The sequence below is a fragment of the Canis aureus genome, chromosome 5 (assembly GCF_053574225.1).
Source record: "Canis aureus isolate CA01 chromosome 5, VMU_Caureus_v.1.0, whole genome shotgun sequence".
NCBI classification, from domain to species: Eukaryota; Metazoa; Chordata; class Mammalia; order Carnivora; family Canidae; genus Canis; species Canis aureus.
Genome location: NC_135615.1, coordinates 18,460,689 through 18,467,972, shown reverse-complemented (window position 1 = coordinate 18,467,972; position 7,284 = coordinate 18,460,689). Strand labels below are relative to the sequence as shown.

The following is a 7,284-nucleotide window of genomic DNA, read 5'->3' as shown; positions in this document are numbered from 1 at the left end:
ATTAAAACTACAATGAGATACCACCTCATGCCTGTTAGAATGGCCATCATCCAAAAGACAAAAGATAACAAATGCTGGTATGGATGTAGAGGAAAGCGAACCCTTGTGCACTCTTGGGGGCGGTGTGTGTTGTAAACTGGTACAGCCACTGTGGAAAACAGAATGAAGGCTCCTCAAAAATTAAAAATAGAACTAGTTACAGTCCATTTCTGGGAATGTATCCAAAGGAATTGAAAACACAAGAAAAGATAAATGAACCTCCCGATACACAGCAGCATTATTTATAATAGCAGAAACAGGGAAACAATCGAAGTGTCCAATGATGGAGGAATGGTTAGAGCAGTTGTGGCATATATGGTTGACTCCTGAACAACGAGGTGTGATCCTCCACATAGTTGAAAATCTGCATATAAAATTTGACTTTCCAAAATTAAGAGGCAGACTCTTAATAGCTTACCGTTGACTGGAAGCCTTACTAATAGCATAAACAGTCAACTAATACATACTTTGTTTACGCATTATATATTGTATTCTCACAATTAGGTAAACTAAAGAAAGGAAGGCGCTATGATGTATACCTTAAACCTCATTCAGTGATGTATGTCAACTATCTCTCAATAAAAGTGAAAAGAGATGAAAAGATACAATTGTCACTTGCTTTTTTGAAATATTTGCAGTAGCCTCCTACTGACTCCTCTTTCCTGAAGGACCCTAGAGGTCCAAGTTGGGAGTCATGAATCCAGTGAGGGAGGGGGGGAATGTGCTTCTCCCCCCGCCACTATCAGAGTCTTTAGTATCACCCAAGAATCTTCTATTTCTCCATTAGTCCTAGTTTCCAAGGCAAAATTTCCATAGTGATCACCACCACAGCTCCCCACCTTGCAGAGTCTACCCCTGTATACTCCATCACTCCTCTGTTACCACAGATAAATTGTTTGGGTTCCTAGCAGAGGCCATTCTCTACTCATATACTGGGTCACATCCTCTCTTGGCTATTCAACAACTCCATCTCTCCAGAAAATCCTCCCCCCTCTTGCATCACGCACACTATCCTTCTTTATTCTCCACACCTCTTCCACAAGTCTAGAGAAACATGTTGGTAAACTCTCTTGGCCCCATTTCATGTAAGAGCCACCACCTCATTTCTCAGTTTTCCTAAATGAAGTCTTAGAGGTTGATGAAAATTATAACTTTCCAATTTTCTCTTGAGCTCCCTCCAATCAAGCTTTCTCCTCTTGCTAAGATCCACAATTACTTCATAACATTGTATCCGAAGTCAATTCGCAGTCCTCATCTTGGTCTATCAGCAATATGTGACAGTTAACCAAGTTTTCCACTATCCTGAAACACTGAGAACTTGCCTTTCAAGACAGTAAATTTTCTGAATTTCCTTCCTTCTTTCCTCATTGTTCCTCTCTTCATCTCTGCTGGTTCTTCCTTTGACCTTGTTTCTAGATCTTTGATCTTCTATCTTCATTACTTTAGAGAACTCTTCTAGTTGCAGGATTTAAGTGTCATCTCTATGCTGATGTCTCACCAATCTGTATCTCCAGCCTGAACCTCTTCCTTGAACTCCAGATTCATATATCTAATTCTCTATTAGACATTTTTTTCTGGGCAGCCCAGGTGGCTCAGCGGTTTAGCACCACCCTCAGCCCAGGGTGTGATCCTGGAGCCCCGGGGTCAAGTCCCATATCGGGCTCCCTGCATGGAGCCAGCTTCTCCCTCTGCCTATGTCTCTGCCTGCCTCTCTCTCTCTCTCTCTCTGTCTCTCTCTCTCTCTCACACACACACACATAAATAAAATCTTTAAAAATATATATTTAAAAAATACATCTTTTCCTGAGTATCTAACTGGCATCTCCAATGTAATACAACCAGGAATGATCTTCTGAGCTTTTCCTTCAAACATTCAAACATAAGTTTTTCTTAGAGACTCCTAAGGTCTTAGCAGACAGATTGTGAACCTTGGTTGCATGTTATAGTCACATGGGGGGCCTGAGTTCCACCTCCCAATGATTGTAACCCAATTGGTCATGGCATCCAGAGTTTTAGAAGCTCTCTATGTAGCTTCTCCAAAGAAGCCAAGATTGAGGACTGTAGCTCTGGATGGGTTGCTTCTTCCTTTAACCTCAAATCCTATTATTTTTTCCCCATAAACACTCTCCTCCAGCCACACTGGTCCCCTTGCTATTGCTCAACTCACCAAATATGCTCCCCTTTCAATTCCTTCTTTGTGCCTGGAACACTTTTACCTAAAATAGCCTTAAGATTTATTTCCTTATCTTTTCAAGTCTTTGCTTTAAATCACTGTGTCATTGAGATCTACTATGACCACCCTATTTAAGTTTGCAAAGTTCTCTGCCAACCACATCATTTCCCCATTACCCTTACCAGGACTTTTTTTTTTTCCTTCAGCATTATGCCCTTCAAAAAGATGTAATTTACTCATTTATTATAGGTTCAGTCTCTCCCCAGTTAGGAAGCAGACTCTGAGAGCAGAGGAATATCTGCATCTTTGCTTACTGTGGGATCTCAGATCATGCATGATATATAGCAGGTACTCAAAAAACGAGCACTAGTGACATTCCTTTTTCTAATATGAAATTTTCTCCTTTCTCATTTTCATCAAATTCTTGGTTCTGTTTAAGAGTTAGACCTATTGGCTGGTATCCCAAAACAACCCTACTTAATAGTTCATCCACTTCTAATTTTTTCCCAAAGGCTTATCTTTCCTTACATTTCCTTAATTATGAGCTTCTCCTTAGGGTTTAGTATTTGACCCTTTATCCTTATTTATATTTACACTTAACAACCTCTCTCCTTTGAAAAGAGGAGACTTCATTTTTCAGACTTCAGCTAGAATGGAAAATTTAAAGTGGTGCCGCCATGTCAAAGTTTTAGTTAAGAACACTGGACCTTCCTCTCACCCAGGTAAGTCCAGTACAGTATCAAAGCTTCAATTATTTATGTCAATAAATCCAAATATTGTTTCTCTAATGCACTCTTCTCTTATTAGTGTCAAAAAAAAGTAATGATCTCCTCCCTCCCTCCTGCTCCCCCCCCCCCCCACACTCTATATCTTATAAGTCAAGATAAAAATTCAGGAGTATTACTTAAAACATCCCTTTTCCCTTTCTCCCAAAACTCAGCCAAGCGTTTCTTTATTCTACTTATTAAATTTTTATTATGACCTATCTCTTCCATGTCATTTCTGTTCATGATAATCTCTTACCTTTCCTCTTAAAGCCTCCCAACTGAAACCATTTTTCCCTACTTTCCCCTTCAATACATTCTACACACTGCCAAAGTATAAACATTTAAAGACCTTTAAAATTCATGCAATTGCATTAAAATCCTTAAATGGCTTTCGTATTATTTAGTATAATAATCCTTACCATGGTTAAGCTAATACTCAACAATCTCTATGCTTCTCTTGCACATAAGCTCAAACTATCACAGTTTCTTTAATAAATCAAGATTACTTTCCTCCTCACTCATTTTAATGCCTTACCACAGTCCATTTCTTCTGTTTGGAACCTCCCATTTATGTTCACTTAGCTATTCAAATTCATTCTATCACATCCTTTTAAAAGTTAATGAGATTCATATAGTCAATGGATCTTGACAAAGGACTAGACAACACAGTGAAAGAAAAGGACAGTATTTTCAACAAATGATAATGTAAAACTGGACACCACATGCAAAAATACTGAGTCCAGACACAGACTTCACATCCTTCACAAATATAAACTCAGATCACAGTTCTAAATATAAAATGCAAAATTATAAAACCTCTGCAAGATAATGTAGGAGAAAATGCAGGTGAACTTGGGTATGGCTATGATTTTGATCCAACACCAGGGCACAATCCATGAAAGAAATAACTGATACACTGGACTCCATTAAAATTTTCTGTTCTGCAAACAGCAATGTCAAGAGAATAAGAAGACAAAGCACAGAGTTGGAGAAAATATTTACAAAAGAACCATCTAATAAAGAACTGTTATCCAGAATCTATATAGGGAGCGGAGGGACGGCCGTCGGAGCCGCCGAGGCCAAGTGCTGCCTGGCTGGGCCTACAAGGGGGATGTCAGGCCTCCAAAAGGAGCGCAGTGGAAGCGAGGGCCTCCCTGAGCCGCTGCTGTGACGGCCAGTGAGCGAGCCGCGGAGGATGTCCACCACCAGGACGGTCGCGCCCGCGGGGATCCCGGGGAACCCGCGGGAGGTCTCCAACCCCGCCAAGCCTGGCCGCAAGACCAAGCAGCTGCAGTACGCGCAGAACGTGGTGGTAAAGACGCCCTGGAATCACCAGCTCGCCTGGCCCTTCTACCAGCCCGTGGATGCAATCAAGCTAAACCTGCCCGATTACCATAAAATCATAAACACCCGATGGCTATGGGGACTATTCAGAAGAGCCTAGAAAATAATTATTACTGGAGCGCCAGCGAATGCGTGCAGGACTTCCACACCATGTTTACAAATTGTTACATTTACAACAAGCCCACAGACGACACAGTGCTAACGGCCCAAGCCTTAGAGAAAATTTTTCTGCAGAGAGTGGCCCAGGTGCCCCAGGACGAAGTTGAATTATTACCCCCTGCTCCGAAGGGCAAAGGCCGGAACGCGGCGCAGGAACCCGGAGTGCAGGTGGGCAGCAAGTGGTGGCCGTGTCCTCTGTCTCCCCAGCAACCCCCTTCCAGAGCGTCCCCCCACTGTCTCCAGACGCCTGTCATTGCTGCCCCCCCTCTGCCAACCATTACCGCAAACATCACGTCGGTCCCTGCGCCCCCGCCGCCGCCCCACCCCCTCCCTCGACGCCCATCATCCATCCCTGTGGTCCCTCCCACAGCGCCTGTCGTCAAGGAAAAGGGTGCAAAGCGGAAAGCAGCCACCACGACGCCCACTCCATCCGCGAGCCGGAGCGAATCGCCGCCGCCATCGTCAGACCCCAAGCAGGCCGAGGTGGGGGCTCGGCGAGAGAGTGGGGGCCGCCCCATCGCACCGCCCTGGAAGGATCTAGAGGACGGCGAGGTGCCTCAGCATGCGGGCCGGAAGGGCGAGCTGCCGAGCACTCGCGGCACTGTGACAGCGTCCTCGAGGACAGGCCGTGCAAGAAGCGTGCGGCCTGCGCCTGGCCCTTCTCCAGCCGGTGGACGCCGAGGCCCTGGAGCTGCACGACTACCACGACGTCACCGAGCACCCGATGGACCTCAGCACTGTCAAGAAGACGGACAGTCGCGAGTGCCCAGACGCGCAGGGCTTCGCTGCTGACACCCGGTTCATGTTCTCCAGCTGTTACCAGTACAACCCCCAGGCCACAAGGTGGTGGCCGTGGCCAGGAAGCTGCGGCCGTGTTTGAGGTGCGGTTTGCTAAGATGCCGGCTGAGCCGGGGGAGGCGCCGGCCCTGCCTGCGCCCGCAGCCCGCGTGCTGAGCAGGGGCGCTGAGAGCAGCCGCAGCAGCGAGGAGGAGGAGGAGGAGGAGGAGGAGGAGGAGGAGGAGGAGGAGGAGGAGGAGGGGGAGGAGGGGGAGGAGGGGGAGGAGGAGGAGGAGGAGCGGGCCCGGCTGGCGGAGCTGCAGGAGCAGCTGAAGGCTGTGCACGAGCAGCTCGCCGCCCTGTCGCGGGCCCGGGAACAAGCCAGAGAGGAAGAAGGAGCCGAAGGGAAAGGAGGAGAAGGAGGAGGACGCGGACGAAGACGAGGACACGGAGAGGCACAAGGCCAAGTCTGAGGACGAGAAGGCCAAGGGGGCCCCGCCGCCAAGCAGGCCCAACCGAAGAGGGCTCCCGCCGAGAAGGCCGGCAGCGCAGCCAGGCCAGCAGGCAGCCGAAGCAGGGCGGCAAGCAGGCATCGGCCTCGACGACCCGGAGAGGAGGAGCGAGGCCTGCCCGTGAGCTAGGCCGAGGGCGCCAGCTCAGCCTAGACCACCCGGCTGCCCGGGGACACGGGGCTGCGGGGTCCACTTCATCCAGTCCCGGAGCCCTCGCTCAGGGACCCAGGCCTGAGCAGAGAGAGATTGACTTTGAGCCTCTGAAACCCACCACTGTGCGGGAGCAAGTGTTGTTGACAGGAAAAGCCAAGGGAGCCTTTCTCCACGAGCGGGAAGAAGCAGGCGGCCAAGTCCAAGGAGGAGTTAGCTCAGGAAAGGAAGGAGTCGGAGACGCGCGGCAGGACGTCCGTGGGCAGCTGAACAACAACGAGAAGCCTGCCAAGGAGGAGAAAGCGGGCTCTGCGCCCTCGGGAGGGCCGCCCGGCTCAGCAGCAGCAGCTCCTCGGTCCGGGAGCAGCAGTTCGGCGGATCCAGCTCCACTGCAGCGACTCAGACTGAGCGCTGGACTCGCACATCAGGACAAAACCAACGAAGTCGCACCCGCCGGAACTCTGCAGTGTCCCTTGCTCTGGTTGATCTGCTGCTCTGGTTCCGCGCCTGCAGGTTTTCTTTAAAACTCAGTGTTACGGAATCCAGGGATCCCCGGGTGGCGCAGCGGTTTGGCGCCTGCCTCTGGCCCAGGGCGCGATCCTGGAGCCCCGGGATCGAGTCCCACGTCGGGCTCCCGGTGCATGGAGCCTGCTTCTCCCTCTGCCTGTGTCTCTGCCTCTCTCTCTCTCTCTCTCTCTCTGTGACTATCATAAATAAATAAAAATTAAAAAAGATAAATAAACTCAGTGTTATGGAATCTTCCAGTTTTGGCTTTAATAGGTCTAAGATCTTTCTCGTGTGTATGTGAGGCTTTATGAGAAGGTGTGAACCCGCATAAAGCCTTCCCTTCCTCACTGAGTTGAGTTGCTTGGAGACGGCAACTTCAAACGCTGACCTGATGACCGTAGAAAACCATGTCAGATGTGATCTGAAGTTTCTTGCAAAGCCCCTTTCTTATGCCCAAGCTGGTCTGTAGCTCCAGAAAGCATTGTTTGAAAGGAAGTTTCTCTGAGATGGTACTGCACCGAAGGCTGTCAGCTTTGCAAACAGGCGATGTCTCTGTCCCCCCAGCTCAGCCCCGCGGCTGGGGTCACCTCTTGCTGCAGGGTGGGGGGACTGTGGAGGTGCTGCGGGCTCCAGTCCGGGCTTCTGCAGGGGTGGGGAGAGGCGGGTGGGCACCGAGGGAGGGGCCTCGGGAGCTCCTGGGAGGGAACACGGGGGCGCGTGTGCCACGGGCAGCTTTCCATACACTGAAACTTTTACCTCAACTGAAAAAAAAAAAAGATTAAAAAAAAAAACAAAACAAAAGGAGACTTTTTTGTAAGGTTCAGCAATTTTCTACGAAAATCTAATGTAAATTTCA

General features: G+C 48.9%; 1 pseudogene; it reads left to right on the top strand.

Annotated features, from left to right (window-relative positions):
• The first annotated feature begins 4,036 nt into the window (after positions 1-4,036).
• LOC144313290 (bromodomain-containing protein 3 pseudogene) lies at positions 4,037-6,445 on the top strand (annotated as a pseudogene).
• The last annotated feature ends 839 nt before the right edge of the window (positions 6,446-7,284 follow it).